Source organism: Corvus kubaryi, unplaced genomic scaffold, assembly GCF_017639235.1.
Source record: "Corvus kubaryi isolate FWS band 111438036 unplaced genomic scaffold, C.kubaryi_AGA036_p1.0 74, whole genome shotgun sequence".
Taxonomy (NCBI): Eukaryota; Metazoa; Chordata; class Aves; order Passeriformes; family Corvidae; genus Corvus; species Corvus kubaryi.
The window spans coordinates 16,179,073-16,186,198 of NW_024582061.1; positions in this window are offsets into that span (position 1 = coordinate 16,179,073).

Below are 7,126 nucleotides of genomic sequence, written 5' to 3' on the forward strand. Positions count from 1 at the left end.
GGCATGTGTGTGGCAGTGTTTATTTCTGATCGCCTGGCCCGGGGCTGCTGGAAAATGGAGTGAGGGAGCTTCCTATCTTGGTATAGGACACTGTTCCCAAGAAGGGATATTGAAAGGGGAGCCTAGCTGATATGGGAATTGATTCCTGATTTTACAGGCCCATGTCAGACCTAATCTGCGTGTTAGGTGAGTATGAACGTGTAAAGGCACATGAGTGGGGAATGATGGCTGCTGAGTGGGTCTCAGAAGAGCTGGTGGCTGTGGGAACCAGCATCATCTCATAAAATGGTCCCTTGACATCATCTTTGTTCCTTTGGCTGCATCCATTTTTCCAAGTAAAGCCCTGGGAACCCTGGAGCCCCAAATTAAACCTCCCCTCTGCAGCAATGCCTCTCTGGTGGCTGACTTTTGGCACAGTGTGTGAGAGAACATGACCTCCTTGTTTTGGTTTATTTTTAAACCTGTCTACTGTAGTTTTGGCTGTTCCTGTTACTTGGTATCAAAGCCTGGTCCTGCTCTGATTCCTCCTAACCATCTGGCCTCTGCAGTGCTTTTGGCAAGGGCCTTTTGCAAGCTCATGTACCATCTACAGCTATTTAATTTTTTTAGCTTTTAAGTTTCTTATGCTGCAGGTTCATTCCTGATTCCATTTAGAGATAGTGACTGTAAGTATCCTAAGTTATTTTCCTCAGTGAATTCCCTTGTCTTTCTTTCATCCATACTAGTCTAATGTTTTCAATTCTCCTCTTGTGGAAGGGTCTCATCAAACTAGAGGCTTGCATTGTGCATTGCTGAATGCAATTCTGCTGCTTCAGTCTGTAGAACAAAGGACGTGAAAGAAACCTGCCACTTAAAATTAACAATTAAAATTTTAGCGTTCTTAGTGATCACTGTATTTTTGTGCCTCAACAGGGGATAATCTAAAAATAGTTGATGGACCAGCATGCTTGAACTTTCAGTTTTTCAAGAGGGGGAGTGTAAGTCTATAAGCATAGACCAAGAAATGAGAGTTGACAAGGTCAAAGGTTCTCTGATGTTGTTTTTCTTGCCTCTAACACAAAACCTTTACTGACATATTATTTTAAAAGGTAATGTAAATGGCATTTCTTTTGTTTCTTGTGAGGTTTTAAAAGACCTTTTTTTCCTGGAAAGCACGAGCTTCTGCTAAGTGCCTCTGTGAGCGAGAGGGGTTAAGTCTTGGACAAAACAGTCTAGGGTGGAGACCTTCATTTGCAGGAGCAGTGAGGAGCATGTGGTCATACCACAAGCCCCGTATACCAGCTCAGAGGGTCCCTCAACACACCATATCCATCCTAGGTATGGATACAGAGCCTTAAGCACCATATTGAACCAGGAGCCTGCCAGCCATCTGATGCCAAGCACTCCTGCATGTTTTGCAGAATTTCAGTACCCCAGCAGGTGTTGGATGCGGTGATGCAGGATGGAGGAGCTCTGGCGTGCCCTGCCTGGAAGTCAGTGGTTTCTCCCAAGCTCTTTCTCTTTGCCATGGATGCCTGGTGCTCATCCTGGGCACTGTACAACACTGCTCAGTGGGGAGGCTGTTAGGGACCCTCTGTCTTTGGCTCATGGAGGGGTTGGCTCCAGCTGATTCCTGGTTGCTGCCTATCGGTTGGCTGTTAAAGGGATGGACATGCTGTTTCCAAACACCAGCGTGCTTGGAAACAAAGTGACTTCATTATAAACTTAAGACACCTTTCGGAAAGCTGGAAAGGGGATACCAGACCCCATTTTGCCAGCTGTTTGTTTTTGTTGCTGGGATACGTTCATTCCCTGTGTACGGACACGTTTTAATGTACTGCTTAGCAGGGCCAGTCAATTTTTAATTATTAGTCTAATTTTATATTATGCTTCTAAATCTCACTGCTTTAGCAGCTCAGCTGGGGCAGCAGCGAGGTCTCAGCTGGCTGGCAGGCAGCCTGTGGAGCAGCCAGGGAGAGTCACCCCAGCCCTGGAGAGCGTCACCAGCAAATGGCTTCGTGCTCACGTGCCCACAGCTGCAGGCACTGGCTGCCCTGCTTTCCACAGCACCGCCACAGAGAGGATTTGGCCACAGCCATGGCAGAAGGGAGGCATGTTCTTGCTTCCTGGCAGTGGTACGTGTTCCTGTGGCTCCTGGACATGCTCTGTCAAACTTTCACCTGGGAGTAAGCTTTGCAGGGCTTTGCTCTGTTGCTGCAAAACTGTCCCATCTGGAGAAGGGGCTCCAAATCACTGAAGTGAGAGGCTGACATATGGAATATAATCCATGGGTGCTTGGTTGAGGAGCCTGGCTTGGGGCCAGGCTGCTGCAAGCTCTGCCCTTGTAGCTGCAGCAGGGACAAGCACATCATCAAAAAGGTAAAGGATCAGCCCACTTCAGCTAATGTTTGGGACGTTACTGTAAGCATCTCTGAGGTCCCCAGGCATGAACCTTTACTTGGAACTAAGGAGAATCTGGCAATCCCAACATTTTCAGCATTTCTGTGTGTGCTTATTTTTTTTAAGCAAAGTGAGAAATGGAGATAGTCCTTACTGTCTTTTAAAATGTACTATAGCTGTGTAAGAATACGAATCTTTCAAGGCCATATCTCTCCTCACCCTGCCAAACAAAACACAATGTAAAACTCCATTGTTTTGCTCTTATGTTTCGTGTGCCTTATGGCTTGAACCATGGATCCTCTTGGCTGAAGTCCACCCCAGTAATGATTTAATTTGGGAACACACTTCACCTTTCTAAAAATAAGGAAAACTGAGAAGAAGAGCAAATAAGCTGTGCTGAATAAAGATGTAAAATGACTTCTCCAGGATCTCAAATTAAAGAAAATATGTTATCCAAGGAATGTATAAAATCAAATAACGTAAGCCTGCCTTTATGCAGCAAACTCTTTCCTGGCATTTTAGCCCTGTTCTACAGTCTGGACTTCTTCCAAAGAGAGAGAAACAAATCATCAGTTATATCATTTCCCCCCCCCCGACACTTACTAAGAGCCAGGCATACACACAAAAATAAAAGAATGTAGAAAACATCTGCCCAGTTCTTTTTGCTTTGCAGTGTTTTTAAAGCATTTGTCTCAAACTGTTACCCAGAAGTGAATGTCAGACTAGGGCAAAACCAAAACCAGGCAAATGGGACAGAAATAAATCTAAGGGCCCGTGACTTAATGGGGCAAGGTGTGCAATAGGTGCCTTTGGTTAGAGAAAGAAGAGAAGCAGCAGGATACAGCAGCCATGCCCTTCTCGGGTGCTCTACATGTACATGGGACCAAACCACACCTGAGCTGGAGTCTACATAACCCTTACACAAACCAAAATCCCACTTTCACGCCGGAAGGGCCCTCATCCCAGCGCACAGCACACAAAGGAGCACGAGAAAGCCCAAGGTCAGCATGTGCAGCTCAGCCCAGGCAGGTGGTACCACCAGCTGTAAGCCCCCTGCTCTCTGCAGACACTTCCCCTGCAGAAAACAGGAGCTGTTGTAGTGATGCAAGATTGCAAGGACAACAGCACTCAAAAAAGCAGGGTCTCTGAACGGCCCTGTAAACCTCTTGCAGCATGCAGCTGGTGCAAAGTGAAAAATGGGGTGGGGGAGGCCAGGGGATGGAATCTTACTAGTCAGGGAGTAATGAGAAGAGTCCCCAGCAAACCCAGCCATGGGGAAATTTGGTTGAAGAAACACGAGTCGTGCGGAGAGTGAAGGTGGGCACAGACCAGTTGTAAAAGTACTACAGAAGCAATTTCAGTGTGTTGGGTAATAAAACTGAGCCTCCTCAGTGTCCTCCTCACAGGGACAGCAGCTCTGCTTCACACAGGAGACCACTCGCTGCTGACAGTGTTTGCAGCCGCCTGCACTGCAGAGATGGAAGGTTGGGGATCTGAAAAGCCCCATTTCAGCCGCAGCAAGGCTGGGACCTTTCCTTTCTTCCCCCTGTCAAAAACATACTCTGAGCATGGCTTCCCGTGCTGTCCCTACTAAAATGTGGGTCTCGGCTCTAAATCAGGAATGCTCCTTGAAAGGTGGCTGCATATCAATGGTCTCTCCTCCCTCACCACCTGTCTTCCTTCCCACATGCACTCAACATCAAAGCTGCTGGGGCTTCAGGGAATGAAGCCACCTGTGCCACCCTTGGCCCTCGGCTCCTCCTGCCTTGTCACAGCTGGAGAGCAGAAGTACAAATGCCATTAATCCTTGCAACTGCTCGAGAAAAATAAAGAAATAGGGCTGCAATTAAACAGAGCTGTTGAACAGGGCTGAGACTGCCAAAAGGCCTCCTGCAAGGTCCATTTGCTAGAAGATAATAAGGATATTAAGCTCAAGCTCAGGTAGCATTGGTGGGTCACTATCCATCTTCCCTCTCGCATTTTAGAACTGCTTTCTGGCTCCTTTAAGAGACCCGCCTTCTGCTTCCAAGCACAGTTTGTTTCCCATCCCTGCAGAGCCCCTCCAGGATGCCTTTTGCAGCTCCGAGGGTCACATTCACCTCCCTGCTGTCCCGGGAGGGTTTGCTGGCTGGTGACAGGCAGCACAGGGATGTCTCTCTGGCTGGGAATGGTCCTGCCCTTGCAACACGGGTGGTGGGGAGTCTTGGGCATGGCACTTGGCTGCAAGCCGGGCTCAGGGGCAGCCATTTGCTGCTTTTGGTAGCCATCAAAGCCTGTGGCAGTGGCTGCTTGCGTGGGAGGACTGGCTGCAAGCATGAGAAGACCGGCAGAGGAGTGGCAGCTCTGGAGACTCCTAAGGAGACGGGGGACAGCAGGGGATGTCTTAGTCTTATTGCGGGTAACAGCATGGGTTATTGTGCCCTGTCACACTTGCTGCCTTTGATATTTCAAGCTCACTTGGTCATTTCGAGTAACAAAGGTTGTTATTGTTCTCCAGGAGCACAGCAGAGGTGTGCTCCCTCCTCTCTGCCTGCACCTTGCCCAGTCAGGGCAAGTAAATTCCCTCTCTTACAGTGACACAGGTTGGAGTCACAGGGGAAACCCCATTCCCAGTGAGTCCATGGGCAAAGAAGCCACCAGGCAACAGGGTTCTGCAGGCATTGGGGCACTGGGGCAGGCATCCCCTCAGGGCAGCACAAGTCTCTGGGGGTGCTGGGTGGGTCCCAGCAGCTGCGTGCAGCAGGTCAACAGAGTTTGGGAAACCCTGGAGACGGGGGGATCCTGCTTCACTGTCTCAAGGTAGAGTTCAAGTGTACAGCCCCCAACATGTCACCAGAGGTCTGGCACTCACACGGCAGCTGGGGTGGCGTCGGTCATGTGCTGCTCAGCCCTGACACTCTCCCTCCTCTTTGCAAGAGAGAAGGGGCCGGTTGAAGCCCCTGGCCACACATGGGCAGCCCACGTTGGGCAGTGGGCACTGCGAGTGACGTCCCCGCCAGGGCTGGGGCACTTTGGAAGCACTGCACAGTGTGGGTGGAGGAGCTCACAACATGCACACGCAGCTGCTGGCCAGGGGCCCGGGAGCTGGCAGCCAGCCTGGGGGGGAAAGAACAGAGAGAAACACCAAAACAGGCACAACCCAAGGGGGCCAGGCTGGGGAGGGGGCGCTTATGGAGGCGGCAGTCCTTGGTTGCCATGGCAGGAGGGCAGCAGGGAAGTCCATCGCTGCTCAGCCTGACCCGGCAGATCCCATTGGTAGTGCACCAGGGGTTTGCCACATGGGGCTGCTCAAGTTTTGATCCAGACTTGAGAGTTTTGGGGACTGGGCATGTCAGCACACCTGCCCAGGTGTGACAGAGCCCTCTTGTGAGAAGGGAAGTATTTCTGAGAATTAGCAACCCAAGGAGGAGGCAGGAAGCCGGGAGGAAGGTTCAAAGATTGATTTTCATTCTGGCATCAGGTTAAGTGTAGGGAAAACAAATGCTACCTCTGAGGTCTTGGATAGCCCAGTATATGAACTGATGAGCTGGAAACAAAGATGAGCAATATACCAGACATTTTTAAAAGATGATTCAAAGCTATTGACTCTTGAGGAGATCAAAAAGGACTGAGGAAAATGCAAATGTGGCAAACTGGCAACACCACATATTTGACAAGCATCAACTGGGTATGTGCAAGGTCAGAAGAGAGAAAACTAATTGCACATAAGAATTAAAAAGCTCCAGATGTTCTTCAGAAGCCAAGAAAGAACATGGATGTCACACAACCCGTGGCTCTGAGAGTAGCTGCAGGTTAAAAAAAAAAACACACAAAATATTAGCATGCAGAAGGAAGAAGGAGAGAATAATATGGAAAATATGATAATGCTATTATGTAAATCACTAGCACGGCCTCTCTGGGAATACTGTCTGCAGTTCAAGTAAGCCCTTCTCAGAAAGGGCTGATTAGGGGCATGGCAAATTCGCTCACAGAGAGATCAAGACGATTGGGGTTGTTTATCGCAGAAAGGAAATGAACAAGAGGAGATTGGCACAGAGTGAGCCAGTCCGGAGCTTCTGTTTTTCTTCCTGTTCAGTTCTATCACTGTCATATCTGGTGTCGCTGAGAAGCGTGCGAAGCGACGTGGCTCTCCTCTGTCACACACCATTTGCTCTTTCTCTCACCCTCCCCTCCTGGGGATGCACAGCACATTATGTTGTATATTTAGGTAGGACCTGGGGAGGAGGGGATGGCTAAGGAGAAATATATATGCCCCAGGGTAGACATATAGTAGAGAAGGTGAGAACGGAAAAGTGGGATTTGCACCTGGAAAGAGAGGCAAAAGGTTCTGGCTTTGGGTGTCTCCTTCCATCAGCTCAAGCAGACCCCAGAGAGGCTGCCAGCTACTGCCCTTCTCCTGGAGCCTTGAGGCTTCCAGACCAGGCCCTGGTCTCTTGGGGGTTCCTTGGAGGCAAAGATAAGGAGCTTGAATTTGATAAGTTAGTCTGTAAAAAGCATCCCAGAAGTCCCTTGAGATCAGCATCGACCCACTTCCCTCTGCCAGGGGAGGTTCGGGTTGGACATTAGGAGGAATTTCTTCACAGAAAGGGTGACTGGGCATTGGGATGGGCTGCCCAGGGAGGTGGTGGAGTCACCGTCCCTGGAGGCGTTTCAGGGAAGACAGGACGTGGCACTCAGTGCCATGGCCTGGCTGACAAGGTGGTGTTCGGTCAGAGGCTGCACTCCACGATCTCAGAGGGCTTTTTTA